The following is a 19412-nucleotide window of genomic DNA, read 5'->3' on the forward strand; positions in this document are numbered from 1 at the left end:
TTTCCAAAAAACTTTCCGGGCCATCATTGTGGATTGAACGGTCACTTTTATTAAACTACAATAACAGTGTCGTGTCGCAATGGTGCATTCATTACGGAATAAATGACAGTTCATTGTTTTGTTAGGAATGATGTATGGGCTAGGGCGGGTCATATCTGTGTAGAAGTGATGACGGATGGACAGCTTAAAGAGATTAGGACAGACAGATGAAAACAAGACGGAGGAATGGAATTGGAGCCTTCACCGGAAGAGGACGGGAGAATGAGTAGACAAATATCAAATCGAAGAGGTGAAGAATATTGGGAAAGTGTATTGATGATGATAGATGATGTTTAGAATTTTTTTTAAAGATATTAAGAGAGACAGATGAATACCAGACGGAGGAATGGAATTAGAGCCTTTACCGGAACAGGACGGGAGAATGAGTAGACAGGTATCAGACCGAGGAGGTAAAGAACATTGGGAAAGGCTGTTGATTATGATGATAGACGATGTTGATGAAGAGGAGAGGATCAAGACACATATTCACCAAAAACTGACCTCTTTTTTGGCCTTTCGTTCTGATTTCCTTTATTGGAGAAGCGTCTAGCGGGAGTTTTTGTTGCTGTGTTTTTGTCTTTGCCCTTGAGCTGCCTCCCTTGCTGTACAAAACAAATATGATGATTGTGTATGTGTGGGTGGGTGGGGTGAGGGTGTGTGTGCGTGTATGTGTATGTGTGTGTGTTTTGTACGCCATCTCCTCCTCCAGCCCAGTTAGTGTTTCCGCTAGTATTGTGCCGTGGGCCATTTTGGCTTGCTCTTATTTGCCTGTTCCTCGTGCAATTCATCGCCCCTGAAGGGAACAACTGTGTCTGTGTTTTCGCTCCTCGTCGCTCGCCTCTTGCCCTTTTCACTCGCTTGATTAATGGAGTGGGTGGGTTGGAAAAAAGTATGGCTTGTGTATGCTTTTTTTTTTTTTTTTGGACCAAGAGAGTGAGGGGGAGAGAAGAGGGAAGTAGAAGGGGAGAGAAGAGAACTGAAGTGAGAGAAGGGAAGAAGGGAAGACGGGAAGGGAAGGGAAGGAAGACGAGAAGAGAACGGCGAGGGAACGAAGGGAAGAGAAGAGAAGGTAGGGAAGGGAAGGGAAGGGAAAGGAAGGGAAGGGAATGGAAGGAAAGGGAAGGACAGGGCAGGGAAAGGAATGGAAGGGAAGTGAAAGGAAGAGAAGGGCAAGGAAGGGATGGGCAGGGAAGGGAAGGGAAGGAAGGGAAGGGAAAGGAAGGGTAGGACAGGGCAGGGAAAGGAAGGGAAGGGAAGAGAAGGGAAGGGAAGGGAAAGGAAGGAAAGGGAAGGGTAGGACAGGACAGGGAAATTAAGGGAAGGGAAGGGAAGGGAAGGGAAAGGAAGAGAAGAGAAGAGAGAAAACAGAAATGAAGAGAAAAGAAAAGGAGAAAAATAAAATGAAAATAATTGGAAAGAGAGAGAGAGAGAGAGAGAGAGAGAGAGAGAGAGAGAGAGAGAGAGAGAGAGAGAGAGAGAGAGAGAGAGAATTCTGACCGCATCTCAACAATAACCAAAGCAACCTCACACTACCTTACCACTGGCCCGCTTTGCTGTCCTAATTTGAAGCCCGGACGGTCACTTGCAAATATTGACCCTCCATCCCTTGCCCCGAGTGGCCTTACGATGTCTGGCTGATTTATGTCACTCCCGATTAATGGGTTAGGCGGCATTAATGAGTCTGCCTGCAAAGTGATATTAACAGGGGGCCGCGGAAACAAATACATGCCTGGTCCGCTCCATCATATCTTATCGGGCGGTTTGGTGAATTACTCGTATCTTCCTTGAGGGGCTTTTGGGAAGGTTGTGATGTGGTGGAGTTGTGGGTTTGGAGTCCTGGCTGTTGTGATTGTTGTTGTTGTTATTTGGGTTCGTGATCTTCTTCCTCCTTTTCTTTTTTGGGGGGGTTTTCTTGTTATGTTATCGTACTTACTTGTGTGTGTGTGGGGGGGGGGAGGTGATGTGGAGTTTTGTGGGTTTAGTGTCGAGGTTGTTGGTTTTATTCCTGTTTTTTTTTCTTTTCCCTTTTTTTTCTGTTTGTTTATTTTTGTTTCTTATTCTGTGTTGCTTTTTTTCTTATTTTCTTGTTCTTGTTGTTTTTGTTCTTGTTCTTGTTCTTGTTCTTGTTCTTCTTCTTCTTCCTCCTCCTCAGACAGACATATATACTGACACACACACACACACACACACACACACACACACACACACTAAAAACAACCAAACTATTCCCTATCATAAGTTAAAACACACTACTAATGCTTCTTTTTTTTCTCCTCTTTTCATAACATTGCCACACACCAAACTCAAAACAATACCTCACCACATACTCGCCGGGGAATACATTTAAAGCAAGCACTACCCGTTCAAGAGGAGAGTATCTGACATCTCTCCACCCGAAATTGCTCTCGCTTTTGACCTCTCGCTCTTTCTGTTGATATTCGAGCAGCATCAAGCGGGCTGTATCTGTTGCTATCTCAGTTTTTCCCCTTGAGCTGCCTCCCTTTGCTGTAGAAATAAAGACTAGAGGATCGTCAGAAGGGTAACTCAATGCGGGGTCGACAGCTTTACTGGTTCTCATCACAAGCAAAGGTTTGAGTGAGGACCTTCCCTGGTCAGCGATGCAGCTCACGCCGGCCAAGCCTCACCCCTCCTGGCCGTCCGTGCGTCCTGGGGTCTTAACGCGGAGGCTTCTATCTTTCCTGACTGGCGGACACGAGAATGTTGACCCCGCTTCTGTTTTGTTGTGTATATGTCTTTATCTTCCTATTTTGTGTTTGTCTGTCTACCTGTCTTATCTGTTTACCTGTTTATCTGTCTAGGCTATATCTTTATTTGTTTATGTTTTCAAACTGGTGGACACGAGAATGTTGACCCTGCCTCTTTTTTTTGTGTAAATATGTCTTTATCTTCCTGTTTGTGTTTGTCTACCTGTCTTATCTGTTTACCTGTTTTCTGTCTATCTATCTTTATTTGTCTATCTTTCCTGACTGACGGACACGAGAACGTTGACCCTGCCTCTGTTTTTTTTTGTGTAAATATGCTTTTATCTTCCTGTTTGTGTTTGTCTACCTGTCTTATCTGTTTACCTGTTTTCTGTCTAGCTATCTTTATTTGTCTATCTTTCCTGACTGACGGACACGAGAACGTTGACCCTGCCTCTGTTTTTTTTTGTGTAAATATGCTTTTATCTTCCTGTTTGTGTTTGTCTACCTGTCTTATCTGTTTACCTGTTTTCTGTCTAGCTATCTTTATTTGTCTATCTTTCCTGACTGACGGACACGAGAATGTTGACCCCTCTTCTGTTTTGTTGTGTAAATATGTTTTTATCTTCCTGTGTTTTGTTTGCCTGTATCTATCCAACTATATATCAGTTTATTTACACATCCATCTATTTATATTTCTAATCATGTTTATCTGGTTATCTCTTTATCTTTATTTGTCAGTACGTGATAATAGACCGTACGTGAGGTTTGACTTTCCTGAATTATATACTGTCCATCGAACCTTATAAAAATGCAGAACTCACTTATCAATATTGTCATTTCCATCTATCCATCTATGTATCTGGTTATCTATCTAACTATACATTTATTTGAGGGCTTCGTGGTGCAGTGGTTAGCACACTTGGCTAACAACCGAGAGAGCCCAGGTTCGATTCCCGGGCGGAGTGGAAAAATTTGGGCGGCTTTTCCGATACCCTACGCCCCCGTCCACCCAGCAGTGAATAGGTACCAGGTATTAATCGATCTGTTCCCTTCTCCTATAATTCCTTCCCCTTCTGTCTCTCTCCGGCATATGACCACAGATGTTGCGCCGACTAAACGAAACTTTCCAACTTATACATTTATTTATCTTATCTGTTAACCTATTTTTCTATCTTGGCTGTATCTGTATTTGTCTATGTTTCCAAATCTGTGGGCACGAGAATGTTGGTAGGCGATATAAGAAACTAGATGAGGTTTGTCTTTCATGAATTTCGTCAAAACTTAGAGCAGTGCAGACAGAGTTCATTTCCAATTTGAATAGTTAGGCGAGCCATTAAATTCCTCGTTTTTCTTAACTTCTCATGATTAATGTCGTCGCATATCAGGAAAATGTTCATCAGCTTTAGAACGTGAGTGAAGAGGAACACTTACTCCTGTGTAATTATGTTGGTTCGTGAATTTGCTTCCATTTAGACATGTTGAAGAGAGACACTGAGATAAAAAAATTCTCACTAAACTTTTACCAAGATCATTTACTCGCCTCCATTTCAACACAGTAGAAGAAGGAGAGAAAGAGATAGATTCAAAAGCTTTAGATATACAGAAAGGTAAAGCTATAAGCCGGTAGTTTGAGGAATAGGAACTTTTTCATTGACCATTAACCATTTCCACGATCATTTAGTCGCCTCCATTTCAACATATGTAGGAGAAGAGACAAAGAGATAGGTTCAAAAGCTTTGGAGAGACAGAAAGGTAAAGCTATAAGCCGATAGTTTGAGGAATATGAACTCTTTTTCATTGACCATTAACCATTGCAACGATCATTTCCTTGCCTTCGTCTTGACATATTTAAAAAGAGAGAGAGAGAGAGAGAGAGAGAGAGAGAGAGAGAGAGAGAGAGAGAGAGAGAGAGAGAGAGAGAGAGAGAGAGAGAGAGAGAGAGAGAGAGAGAGAGAGAGAGAGAGAGAGAGAATTTTGTCGTTAACCATTGTCGTGATCAACAGCACATCCCTAATTCTATCAGTTATTGAGGGCATAGAGTTCACTACAGAGGACACAAGGTACAACAAAACAGTCTGCCAGTCACCTTTAGTTAACCCTGAGATGATATTTTCGCTTGTAGATTTTCCCCCTCAGTCGTGTATCAGCGGCGGGTAATCTCTTCCCAGCATGCGTTGGGGCTTCGTGCACTCATCAATCCCCCGCGCTAATGATCCGCCCATAAATATGCCTGGATCGCCCAAATTTGTTGAACGCCGTCATGTTATTATTTCTTCTAGGCAGGCGTTTAATCTCGCTTATTGAGATGAATGTCCGCATTAGCATTACAGCCGTGAACCTTGACGCGGCTGTTATCTGTTTCTTGCACACACACACACACACACACACACACACACACACCTACCGAACGTGCGCAAGCCACTCCCGGTGAGGTATATATGGGAGGTGAGAAGGGAGCTGAAGCCCTCCAAAGACCCTTCCCATGTCCTCACTAACCGTTTCCCTATTGTCTCACCAACACCGGAGAGTAGTTCAGCATGCTCTCTAAAGACAGATCCTCTCTTTATCCACACCACACTACATTCACACAACATATACACCTTTTCCCAAAATTAAAATTTCAAAATGGCGCACCTACACCAAGCCTCGGGGACCACAAATTCCTGTACCGTCTCCGCCAGTTCTTCTCCCCTGCACAGTTGCTGTCCATATACAGGGGCCTTGTCCGCCCTCGTATGGAGTATGCATCTCATGTGTGGGGGGGCTCCACTCACACAGCTCTTCTGGACAGAGTGGAGGCTAAGGCTCTTCGTCTCATCAGCTCTCCTCCTCATACTGATAGTCTTCTACCTCTTAAATTCCGCCGCGATGCTGCCTCTCTTTCTATCTTCTATCGATATTTCCACGCTGACTGCTCTTCTGAACTTGCTAACTGCATGCCTCCCCCCCTCCCGCGGCCTCGCTGCACTCGACTTTCTACTCATGCTCATCCCTATTCTGTCCAAACCCCTTATGCAAGAGTTAACCAGCATCTTCACTCTTTCATCCCTCACGCTGGTAAACTCTGGAACAATCTTCCTTCATCTGTATTTCCTCCTGCCTACGACTTGAACTCTTTCAAGAGGAGGGTATCAGGACACTTCTCCTCCCGTATATGATCTTGTTTTCGGCCACCTCTTTTGTTTCTTTTTTAGGAGCAGCGAGTGGCGGGCTTTTTTTTGTTATTGTTTTCTTTTTTTGTGTGCCCTTGAGCTGCCTCCTTTGTTGTAAAAAAAAAGAAAAACACGCACACGCACACTCTTGTAAGGCACTGGTATGTAGGTGTCATGTATCTAGGAATGTGTGAAATATATGATCCCACCGCTGCCACCATTTATGATTTTTGTCTATCTGTCTGTCACACACTTAAACACACACACACACACACACACACACACACACACACACACACACACACACACACACACACACACACACACACACACACACACACACACACATCAAGGTCCCTCATTTCCATCAAACTTTCACTATGCAATTCACTTTCATTCTCTTTTTTTAACTCTTGGTCCACATCCCTCGACCCTCGCCTTCCCTCATTTCCTATTCACCTCATTTCTATCGCCTTCCCTTCTTCGTCTTTCTAATTCGTCTCATCATCATTTTCCAGTTTCTCTTTCTGTATTATCATCTAAATGTCTTCTTTTACTAATACTTCTTTTTCTTTAACTTCTTTTCGTCGTAATTCAGTTCTCTTAACCTTGTAGTCTTATATCCCCTTCTCTGTTCTTACAAGCCAAGATCTCCTTACCGTCTTCCTTCAGTATTATATCTCTTTCTTTAACTTCTTCCTAATTAATTTATCTCTGGAACTCTGAAGCAGCCCTTCCTTTGTCTGGATTTCCTCTTGCCTACGACTTGACCTGTTTTCGATAGGGGAGCATGAAGTGACCCTCTCTCCTGGCCTTTCGTTCCGTTTTCTTTATAGGAGCAGCGCTTAGTCGGCATTTTTGTTGTTCGTTTATAGTTTTGCCCGTGAGCTGCATCTTTATCTGCAAAACACACACACACACACACACACACACACACACACACACGCGCGCACACGCACACGCCTACTCTTGTAAGGCACTGGTATGTAGGTATCATGTATCTAGGGATGTGTGAATTATATGATCCCACCTCTGCCACCATTTATAATTTTTGTCTTTGTCTTTCTGTTTGTCACACACCTAAACACACACACACACACACACACACACACACACACACACACACACACACACACACACACACACACACACACACTCGCAGTTCTCATACATATTTAATTTTGCTCTCGTGTCTTTCTCTCAGTTCACCAATTTCAGACTACTGTAACGCTTTCCCTCCCCTCCTGCAGTACACACTCTCTCTCTGTAGTGTTCACGTTATTAATGGTTTCAATTTAAATTTTAAGTTGGCGAATAATTTTGCGACAACGAATTCGAGAGAAGAGGAAAGAGGAAGTTTAAGGAGGAGGAGGAGGAGGAACGAGAAGAGGTTCGTTTGTGTCCTGAAGTTTTGGAGGAGTGTGTGAATGAGGATGAAAGATAATGAATGCATATGTGTGTGTGTGTGTGTGTGTGTGTGTGTGTGTGTGTGTGTGTAATCTCTTACTTTCGCTTCCTACTTTTAACTTCTTTCACTTGTTTGCCTTTACCTTTCCCTTCCCTTCCCTTCCCTTCCCTTCCCTTCAATACCCTACCCTTCCCTTCCTTTCCCTTCCCTTCCCTTCCCTTCCCTTCCCTTCCCTTCCCTTCCCTTCCCTTCTCTTCCTTTCCTTCCCTTTCCTCCTCTTACTTTCCCTTCCCTTTAATACCTTTCCCTTCCCTTCCCTTCCCTTCCTCCCCTTCTTTCCTTCTGCCTTCCCTTCTTCATTGCTCTTCTCCTCCACTTTTACCTTCCCTTCTTCCTTCTTTCTCCTACCCTTCCCTTCTTCCACCCTTCTCCTTCCCTCCCCTTCTTCCCTTCTCATCTTTATCCTGCTTCTTCATATCCGCGTTTCCGTCTCCCTTCTTCCGTATTCTTCTTCTTTTTGACATTTTCCTCCTCCTTCCTTCTGTTTCTTAACGTTCTTTGTCCCTCCTCTTTTTTGTTCCTCTCTGTCTGCTTGTATCTTTTATTTCCTCTTTCACACTCACCCGGTCTTTCTTTCTTCCTTTCTCTCTCTCTTTCTCTCTTTCCCTCACCTCATTTTCGTCACACAAGGCAAGCAGTGAGGTGACAGATAAAGGTATTGGTGGCAGTATTAGGATTAGCAAAGGGCGACCCACATCTTCATTTGTCACGGGTATTTTTTTTATACCTTCCTTCATTTGTGTTATTGATCGATTCGTGGCTTTCCTGGATTCTCTTTTTGCCTGTTCCTTTTTTGTCATTCTGTCTCTGCTTCCTCTCCATTCTTCTCTTTCTGATTCTTCCTTTCTTCCTTTTTTGACTCCTCCTCTCCTCTTCTTCCGTCTTCCTTTCTTCCTTCTCTTTCCTTTTCCCTCCATTCCCTTCTTCCTCCTCCCTCCCTTCCCTGTTCCTCCTCCAAAAGGTCACGGCGCTTACTCTGACGGACTATCAAAAGTTCAGCAGATTTATGTCGGGGGCTTCGGCAAAACTTCCCGCGTTTCATCTTTCTTATCGGGATTAAGAACGAATAAGATATAAGTATAAATTGGGTTTCACCTCTGCTCTGCTGGTGGGGGAGAGTGTCCAGTCACGGGGAGAGGGAGGGGTGGAGGGATGGGATGGTGTAAGGGTGGGTTCGAATGTAAGGGGGAAGGGGAGGGGAGGGGGTGAGAGGGGAGGGGGAGGGGACGTAACAGAGTAGGGGGTTGGGGCGGAGAGGGTAGTGGAAGGGGGTGGGGGGGCTGAGAGAGTAAGGGGAAATGGGGGGAGAGGCAACGGAGAGGGAGGAAGGGTAGGGATGGGATTGGAGGGAGAGGGGTGTCATCATCGTTTCTTTCCTCCCCCACCGATCATCCTTTTCTTCCCTTTTTTTATCCAATTTCGTCAAACCTCAAAGTTTTAATACCACTCAGATCTGGTAATGAAACACCTCGTAACGCATTTTATAACTCCTTTTTGCCTAATATTCTCAAACCCAAATAAATCATATTCACACTACCTCCTCCCAGTGGAACGCCAGCACTCCTCGGGCGAGCAGCCGGGTGGCCCTTCTACGGAGGCGAGGTGGACCCGTGGGGTCATCCTCCGTGGTCAAGTCGACCAGTCGGCTGCTCGCACGTGTCAGCTACGTGTGACTGCTGGGCGCCTGCCCAGAGAGCCCGTGCCTCCGTCGCTGCTCGCCGGCTCTTACTCGTGGCTGTGGCGGCGGCGGAGGCTTCCCCACACCCGCCGCACGCCAGCGGCGGGTTCCCCCCTGCGACGGGCCGTCGCTAGACAAAGGCCCGTTCCCCCTTTTTAGGGGGTAAATCACCGAAGAAGAAGAAGAACTACCTCCTCTTAAGCCACCGTTCATTAATATTCTGGCTTAGTTTACTTTATCACAGCAAAGGCAAGCAGCTCAAGGGCAAGAACAAAAGGTAAATAACAAAAAAAGCCAGTTAAGTTCTCCCTCGTATAAGAAAACGGAATGAGTGGCCAGAAGAGAGGGTTAACTTAGGTAGGTGAGGTGTCTTGATGTTCGCTTCCCTCTTGAAGTTGGGGGTCAGCTGGCTCGGCTCCCTCCTTTTCCGTTTCTCTCCTTTCCCTCTTCCTCCTCCCTCCCTCCCTCCCACCCCTACCTTCCCACTCCTTTCCCTGTTTCTCCCCTTAAGGTCACGTTCTGGTTCTTGTAGGTTGATCTATTCTGGGTTATGGCTAGCCTGATGTCGTTGTTGGTTCCTGTCCTGCCCCCTTCTAAATCGCTGAAAAATATATATTCCTTTAGGTAAACCATACACTACCTCCTCCTAAGCCACTGTTCATTAATATTCTGGCTTAGTTTACTTTATCGCAGCAAAGGCACGTAGCTCAAGGATAAGAACAAAAGGTATAAAAAAACAATAAAAGTCTGCTAAGTCCTCCCTCGTAAAAGAAAACGGAATGAGTGGCCAGAAGAGAGGGTTAACTTAGGTAGGTGAGGTGTCTTGATGTTCGCTCCCTCTTGAAGTTGGGGGTCAGCTGGCTCGGCTCCTTCCTCCTTTTCCTTTTCCTCCTTTCCCTCTTCCTCCTTCCTCCATCCCCCACCCACCCTTACCTTCCCCCTCCTTTCCCTGTTTCTCCCCTAAAGGTCTTGCACTCTGATGTTCTGGTTCGTGTTGGTTAATCTATTCTGGGTTATGGCTAGCCTGACGTCGTTGTTGCTTCCTTTCCTACCCCCTTCTAAACCGCTGAAAAAATATGTATTCCTCTAGACATACTAGTTTCTCTCAGGTAACTTTTTTTCTTCATTTGTCTAAACCCTCCGCAGTGATACGACTTTTTTTTTCGTCTCTTGGTGCCTCGTGATTGGCCGGACCTCTTCTTGCCTCTGTATTGTTGGTCTTACACGTCAACGCTTTCCCTTAAGTTCGTTGCGGTTTCGGATTTTCTTCACTCTCGCCACTTTGATTCCTCTCGTGTTTTGAGCTACTCTGGAACTCTGGCACTCGAAGGTATCAATCGTTCGTTGCGGTTTCGGAAATGTGGTGGGTGGTGGCTTTTCTTCACCCTCGGCACTTCTTTGATTCCTCCCGTGTTTTGAGCTACTCTGGAACTCTGGCACTCAAAGGTATCTATCTTCATCCTGTCGCCACCCACCAGGCAGACCAAGGGAGACATGGAGGCAGTGTGCTGAAGATAAATTGGCAGCATTGGGCATTGGAGAGGCTGAGGCAAGGGGCATTGAGTGGAGGCAGTGTGCTGAAGAGAAATTGGCAGCATTGGGCATTGGAGAGGCTGAGGCAAGGGGCATTGAGTGGAGGCAGTGTGCTGAAGAGAAATTGGCAGCATTAGGCATTGGAGAGGCTGAGGCAAGGGGCATTGAGTGGAGGCAGTGTGTTGAAGAGAAATTGGCAGAATTGGGCATTGGAGAGGCTGAGGCAAGGGGCATTGAGTGGAGGCAGTGTGCTGAAGAGAAATTGGCAGCATTGGGCATTGGAGAGGCTGAGGCAAGGGGCAATGAGTGGAGGCAGTGTGTTGAAGAGAAATTGGCAGAATTGGGCATTGGAGAGGCTGGGGCAAGGGGCAGAAGTAGTTGGAAACATATCATCGACCGTCCACCCTCTTAGGAGATTATACGAGAATCGGACTTTTTAACAGATGATGATAATGGTGATGGTGATAGTGATGATGATTTTTGTCGACAGGTCTTACCCATGTTTATATACAAATGTTCATTCGCCTCCGCGGTATAGTGGTTAACGTCCCTAACTACGAGTCGGTGTGCAGCCCATCCAGTTATTTATCTGTCCTCTCAGGATGGTCGATAAATGATAAATGGGTGCCTGGGGAAACCTGTGGAAGATAGATTGTGGTAACTAGGATGCTTATTTCAAATCACCCGGATGTTACTCAGGGCATGTATCGGGTTAATTGGCTCTCCCTCACCACAGGACAACGGAACGGAGATGAGCACCGCCGCCACGCGCAGTTATAGCATATACTCCCAACTTTGCCTTTACCTTGACGCAGGGTCGATGCCTTAGGGGTAGTGGCTCGGGGTTAATTAAGGGCCGTAATTTAAGACACCATCGCTTCTCACATCAACTATTTCTAAAGGTCAAAGAGGGGATCAATCTGTTTTTCATGAGTGTTTTTTTAAGGCTCATGGCACATAAGAAGTGTCAAACTACCACCAGGGTCATAAAACTACCCCTGGAAAGGCCTACAGCTCCTACGAAAGCCATGTCAAATATGTGAACTTGGGCGACGAAATGTTTTAAAATACGACCTTAAGACCGGATGCCATTCCTGACGTCACGCGGCGCCAATGGGATTCGAACCGCCTCGCTCTGGCTCATAATTTCTAACTACTAACTGGGAGCATACTTCCGGGGGCTCGTCACTTCACTCACTCGCCGCCCATACTTCTGACGGTCCCCTTGAACAAGCTCGACCCTGGCTTTTGCGGCGCCTAACCTCAATCACTCACTCACTTGAACAAGGTCCAGTCGGCCTATCAATCTTAAATCCCTCCCGGAAGGATCGATCGACTAACCCCAGTCATAACTTGCGTGGGCGTCCCTTTGGTCTCTTAACCCCTTGAGTGCGGATTTCCTACAAGAAGACATCACCAAGCTACAGGAATGGAACAAAAAGTGGCTGCTACAATTCAATGAAGAAAAACGTAAAGTCATGCACATTGGGAGGGGATATCCAGCATACCAATACCACATGGGAAACAGTCCACTATCCACCACAGAGGCAGAGAAAGACCTGGGAGTGTATGTTACCAGGCAATACCACATGGGAAACACTCTACTATCCACCACAGAGGCAGAGAAAGACCTGGGAGTATATGTTACCAGGCAATACCACATGGGAAACACTCCACTATCCACCACAGAAACAGAGAAAGACCTGGAGGTGTATGTTACCAGGCAATACCACATGGGAAACACTCCACTATCCACCACACAGGCAGAGAAAGACCTGGAAGTATATGTTACCAGGATACCAGTGAAAACCAAATCCGTGCCAATCGCAGCAGACGGGTTAACTTCCATGATAACAGATATATATGCGACAACACTTAGTGGGTGAAGCACGGAGGAGTGTCTTACGAGTCCAGACAGTAAACAGGAAACTCGTTGAGATAAGCATCAGGTGTCAGGTGCAGCATCGGGATGATGAGAGTATGATGTCATGTAAATGTGATGTGTTTGTCCAGCGACGACTTCCGGTAGCCCTTGCCAGGTGCTGTCCTCCCTCACGTCAAGGTGAAGTGAAGGTCGTGGCGTGACGGCGGTGGATCGCTCTTAGCTAACGTCACCACCACGTTTCTTACCTTCCCGTGGCTGTGGCGAGCACCGTAACACCTCGCTGGATTCCGCAAACCTTTAGGGTCATTAAAATACCTGTAGTGGTATTGTTGTTTTATGGTTTGAAAGCGTCTGGTATTAAAAAAAAGACATGCTATTTACAACGATTAATCATCTTTAGCAACAAAAAAAGACAAAAATTCGGTCAGGTAGAAGGTCAGGTCTGAGTTGGGTCAGGTCAGGTCAGGCACGATGGTGTTCGGTAAGAGCATCACAGGCAGCGGGCTCTATCGGGGGCGGCCACCGCTAGTTGCAGACCACCTTCTCGCAGCACTGCGGGTACGGCTGCGACATGTCCTGGAGGACGCTGCAACCAGGCGGCGGCGCGATGACACCGCACCTGTCAAGGGCAGGCGTTATGAAAACAATTTGTCCTGATACCTGAATCACAGAAGATTCGTCAGGAATTGACAATTTCAGAAAATATATATATATATATATATATATATATATATATATATATATATATATATATATATATATATATATATATATATATATATATATATATATATATATATATATATATATATATATATATATATATATATATATATATATATATATATATATATATATATATATATATATATATATATATATATATATATATATATATATATATATATATATATATATATATATATATATATATACATTTCTTTCTGGATTTCATTTCCGGTGATAAGGAGGACTGCGGAAGACATTCAATTACGAGGCTTCTCTGGCTGTCATTTTTTCGTGATCAGTCGTTTTAGGACAACTTGCTTGCTTTACTCAGTGCAGCGTACTAGCACGTATTTAACACTCATTCAAAATAAAATTTAATCATTGAAACATCGTTTCACTAAATTCGAAACCAACTGTGGACGTGATGACACTATAAAATTGTAGTACTTCACCCTCTCTACAAAGGTGGCAGCACGATGACCTCGGAAACAGAGGCGCAGCGCTGACAAACAACGCGTGACTGGCGAGCCAAGATAAATTACATCTACAGAAAGATTAGAAGCGTTTATTTGACTGATCATGAAGGGAAATGACTCATGTGGTTACAGGAATCGCGGGAAAGACTTGTGTCAAATCCGTGAGACTAAATCGAGGCCAACAACCTGCATAGTACGTGAGCGCCAACTCCGGCCTTGGGGACATGTGGCACCTTGCCCAGTCGACCTCCTCAAAGGGTTGTCTCTGAAAATGATGATAACGTTGATGATGATGATGATGATGCCGATGATGACCCAGTCTGCGGCCAGAGAACAGTGTCGGTGGTGCTCGGCAAGCTTCACACCATCACCGCCACCTTCACGTCGGAGAAAATGTCTAATGGAATATCAACCCACGAATGGCAGAATAATATATTGCAGGCTGGAGTGAAGAACAAGAGCAAGAACAAGAACATGAACATCAATTAAAACCAGAACAGGTAAAAGGAAGAAAATTAGAGGAAGAAGAAAAGAAGAAGAAGAAGAAGAAAATGAGACGAAGAAAAGGAAAAAAATGGCGAAAGGAGAAAAAAAGAAGAGGAAGTTTGAGCGGCTCTTAGATTACGTCACCGCCACGGTCCTCGCCTTCCCGTGGCTGTGGCGAGCACTGTAACACCTCGCTGAGTTCCGCAAACCTTTAGGGTCATTGAAACACCTGTAGTGGTACTGCTGTGTCATGATTTGAAAGCGTCTGCATTGAAAGAGATGCTGATTCCAAACAATTAGGCATCTTTGACAACAGATAATGACAAAAATTCGGTCAGCCAGAAGGTCAGGTCAGAGTTGGTTCAGGTCAGGTCAGGCACGATGGTGTACGGTGAGCAGGTTAGGGGCGGCGGGATCCACTGCGGGCGCCGCAGACCACCTTCCCGCAGCACCTCGGGTACGGCAGCTGTGCCATGTCTTTGATCAGTCTGCAGCCTGAGGGACACCGATGGAAGCGCACCTGCCGAGGACAGACTTTTGTGAAAACATAATATGCCTTGATACATGAAACGAGGAAAATGCCGTAGGAATTAACATTGAAAAAGGGACCCTAAATATATATATATATATATATATATATATATATATATATATATATATATATATATATATATATATATATATATATATATATATATATATATATATATATATATATAAATGATACTTCAGGTATTAATTCATATCCTGTGATATAATGTTGCATAATGAGGAAATCATCATTTGGAGAAAGACTTTAAAATATGACTTTAAAATATGACTGCTGAATATTTGTTTTTACAGCAAGGGCGGCAGCTCAAGGACAATTAACAACAACAACAACAACAGAAAACCCGCTAGACGCTCCTCCTACAAAAGAAAATAGAACGAGAGGCCAAAAGGGAAGTCAATTTCCCGTGGAGAGGCGTCTTGATTCTTTCCTCTTGGAAGAGTTCAAGTCATAGGCAGGAGGAAATACAGACGAAGGAAGGTGTTCCATAGTTTACCAGCGGAAGGGATAAAATAGTGATGCTGTTTAACTCTTGCAATGAAGACAAAAAGAGAAGCAACATTGTGGCGTAATTTAAGAGGTAGGAAACTGCTAGTAAGAGAGAGGAGTTGATGAGACGAAGAGCCTTTGACTCCACTCTGTCTAATTTGGCTGTATGTGTGGAGCCCCCCCTACAGATGAGTTGTATACAAGGCCCCTGTATACAAGGCCCCTGCATATGGACAACATTTGGGAGGGGGAAAAGAACTGGCGGAGACGATACAGAACGCCCAACCTCGAGGAAACTGATTTAGGGAAAGTGCGGTGTACTCACGTCACGTAACGAATGGCCATGACTTCACTTGAATACTTTGTGCATTCTGCCCTCCTGGCAGTACGGCGTCTGCCAAGTGTGCCCTTCTTTCACGCGTATGCCAGATTCCCTTATAAGGCACGTGTTGGGGTGGTCTGGAAGGACAAGAAAAGGTTTCAACCTCTGTTGTCAAAAGTACACACCAAAGTTTTCTTTCTCTTGCGTCAGAACTTCGAGTAGGTATTGTTCCTGCTATTATTAAATTTAATGAAACAGTTGGAGGGTGAAGAACATGATCACTGTAAGCTACTGAACAGGAGCTTTGCCTGTTACTGCAACAATAAACTCTTACCTGGATCATTGACGATTTGCGCACTCAAAGCGGCCTCGGCCTGATGCGGAACGGTCAGAAGCACCTGCAGCACCAGCACAGACCCCGTCAGCAGCACGGCTCGCAGCATCCCCATCGTTGTGGCTCTAGGTGGCGACTGCCTTCAGGGAGTGACTTAAAGATATATATACATTGTTTTGGAGATTTCATTTCCTGTGATAAAGAAGACCACGCATGACACTCAGTTACGATGATTCTATGGCTATTAATTTTTCGTGATCAGACATTTTAGGACAACTTGCTTGGTCTACTCAGTGCTGCGTTCTGGCACATAATCTGAACACACATAAAAAACAAAAGATTAATCATTCGAGCATCAAGATCAGTGTCATCTTATTCAGCACCATCTGTGGACCTGACGTCACATCTCCTGTTATACATCATCCTCTCTACAACGGCCACAACAAGATGACTTTCGAAACTGTGGCTCGGTGCTGGAAGTCTCCCAACGCGTGACTTGTTTAGTTTTGTGGTGAGCCGAAATAAATTACATGTACACAAAGATTAGCAACTTATATGTGACTGATCATGAAACGGCCTGACACTTGTACCAATGAGAACTGCTGGCAAGTCTTCTTCTTCGTCTTCTTCTTCTTCTTCTTCTTCTTCTCCTTCTTCTTCTTCTTCTTCTTCTTCTTCTTCTTCTTCTTCTTCTTCTCCTTCTTCTTGTTCGTTTTTGTTCTTGTTCTTCTTGTTCATGTTCTTTTTCTTGTTCTTGTTCTTGTTCTTCTTCCTTCTTCTTCTTCTTCTTCTTCTTCACTCCATCCTTCTATTTTTTTTCGTGTCCTTCGTGGGTTGACATTCCCATAGACTTTATCTCCTACGAGGTGGAAATTGTCGAGTGTACCAACCCCGTCTGTGTTCTGGCCGCGGGCTGGGTAACAGGGCGGCAGGTGGCGAGGGTAATAAACGTAACTCAATCTGCATATACGATTTAGCATTTCAAGGAGAGTTAAATGAACCGCTCTCGTTAATTCATTACTATAATCCCGTGTGTCTCTGTGGCTTCGCTCTACGAGTTTGTATTTCTGGCTTTGTGGTGGTGGTTGCTCTGCACTTATACAGAAAATATTTATGTGTGTATATCTATCTGTATCTATCTATCTACTTGTCTGTCTTATCTATATATCTGTCTGTCTGTCTGTCTATCTAAAGCCCTCTAAGCTCTGTTCCAGCAATAAGTAGTTAGTAAGAGAGGTTAGAATAGAGAGGTCAATTTCGGATGGAAAGAGATGGGAGAGACGACAGAGATGGAGGGAAGTGACGGACTATATAAAACCGATACAAAAAAGGAGATGAAGTAAAATAGATGAAGAAAAGCAGGTGAAGAAAATGAAAAGAAGTGAACAAAATGAACAAAAGATGAAGAAAATGAAAAAAAAAAGATGAACGAAATGAAAATAAGATGAACAAAATGAAAAAAAGATAAACAAAATGTAGAAAAATAGAACAAAATTAAAAAAAAGATGAAAAAAATGAAAAAATTGAACAAAATAAAGAAAAGTTGAACAAAATGAAAAAAAGATGAACAAAATGAAAAAAAGATGAACGAAATGAAAAAAAATGGAACAAAATGAAAAAAAAGATAAACAAAATGTAGAAAAATAGAACAAAATGAAAAAAAAGATGAAAAAAATGAAAAAATGAACAAAGTAAAGAAAAAAAAGAATGAGAAATCTAAACAAAATGGAAAAAAAAGATGAGCAAAATGAAAAAAAGATGAACCAATAAGGAAAATGAAAAAAAAGTGACAGACCTAAAAATAATCGTTACAAAGGAAAAACAAGACGCAAGGGGATGCCACTAAAGAGATGATGTGATGAAATTAAGAAGCCTGCGTAGCGCTAACAACAAAACGAGAGGCGCTAATCGAACGAAAGGAAAAGTTTTGGATAGGCCTATGTTCTGCTATGAATGATACACGCTGCTGCTGCTGCTGATGATGATGATGATGTTGACGTACAAATTGCATAAGACACCCGAGATTGAGTTAGTGATTCTTAACTTTTTCTGCTAACAAGATTATGAATGAAACACGCCGTATCTTTTTCCTTTCCTTAGCGTAGTCCGTGTATTAATAAATGTACAAACTCGAGGGAAATAAGGTAATCCCCTAACTCTTAGATCTCCTTGAAATCTAGTTACGTTAAGTTTATTTTATACGTTTTTTCTCCTATGGCTGGGTAGGCTTTCTGGGTGAGGCCTGATGGTCCACCCCAGCCCGTTATGGCGCAGGCAAGTGTTTTTAGTGGCGCCATCTTGCTTGCCTCATGCTGTCCCCCGGAATTTATATTTGAGCCTCTTTTTTTGAGAGAATCTAGAGTCCGGGTTGATAGGTGGTCTTCCGGAGAGCTTGTGGGTAGTCTCAGGTTGGTATTCTTATGATATGCTTCCACCTCTCGCATCAGTTATTTCCAGAGGCCGCAAAGGAGATCAGTTGGTTTCTAATGAGTGTTTTTTTAGGTTCATGGTACAGAAGAAAGGTCACTCTACCAGAACGCTCGTAAAACTACCCCTGGAAATGCTCGAAATTGCCACGAAAGTCTAGTCATATATACCATGCGACAAAAAGGAAATGAGAAGGAAGGAAAGAAAGAGGTCAGGAGATAAAGAAAGAAAGAAAGAAAGAATGAATGAAAAATAAGGTACAAAGAAAGAAAGATCGAGTAAAGGAAGGAAAACGGAAAGCAAGAAAGAGAGAAATGAAGAAAGAGAAAGAAAGGCCATGGCCAAAGGTGATGGCATTGCGACTATTAGTAAACAAGTATAGCATAGTCAGCAGCAGCAGCAGTAACTAGTGGCTTTGTTATGTTGCTGTTATTATTATTATCATTATTATTATTATTATTATTATTATTATTATTATTATTATTATTATTATTATTATTATTATTATTATTATTATTATTATTGTTGTTGATGTTATTGTTGTTGTTGTTGTTGGTGGTGGTGGTGGTGACTATTGACATCGCGGGGAACTTTCTCTCCGCGTTTTGATTAAAGACGCGAGGAATTTCTTTAGAGGAAGGGAAGGGAAGGGAAGGGCGCACCGGGTAAAGCTTGTGGCGGGAGGTTAATGAGATTTTTTCCTTCGGCGGCCGTGTAGGGAGGCGAGGAGGTGATAAGAGAGAGAGAGAGAGAGAGAGAGAGAGAGAGAGAGAGAGAGAGAGAGAGAGAGAGAGAGAGAGAGAGAGATTATAATTCATATATTTTTTTAACTTTATCACATATTTCAGCGACTTTGCGTATATATATATTTTTTTTTTACGGTCAAGTCGTGTGTTATAAATACTCTACTTCCTGACATTCCATGAATTTACTAAAGTATCCAGTAGTTTTTGAAGTGCTTTTATGAGTAAGTTACTTGTATAAATGATGAAAAAGCAGTAGTTTTTGAAGTGCTTTTTTAAGTCAGTTAATTGAACAAATGATGAAAAAGTAAAGGTATATCAGAAATGACTTTTTTTTACAGCAAAGGAGACGGCTCAAGGGCAACAAAATGGAGGTAGAAAAAAAAGCCCGCTGCT

At 43.6% G+C, this 19412-nt stretch overlaps 1 pseudogene; it reads right to left on the bottom strand.

Annotated features, from left to right (window-relative positions):
- Nucleotides 1-14385: 14385 nt before the first annotated feature.
- On the bottom strand, nt 14386-16401 carry LOC126993548 (uncharacterized; annotated as a pseudogene).
- Nucleotides 16402-19412: the final 3011 nt, after the last annotated feature.

Source organism: Eriocheir sinensis, unplaced genomic scaffold (assembly GCF_024679095.1).
Source record: "Eriocheir sinensis breed Jianghai 21 unplaced genomic scaffold, ASM2467909v1 Scaffold630, whole genome shotgun sequence".
NCBI classification, from domain to species: domain Eukaryota; kingdom Metazoa; phylum Arthropoda; class Malacostraca; order Decapoda; family Varunidae; genus Eriocheir; species Eriocheir sinensis.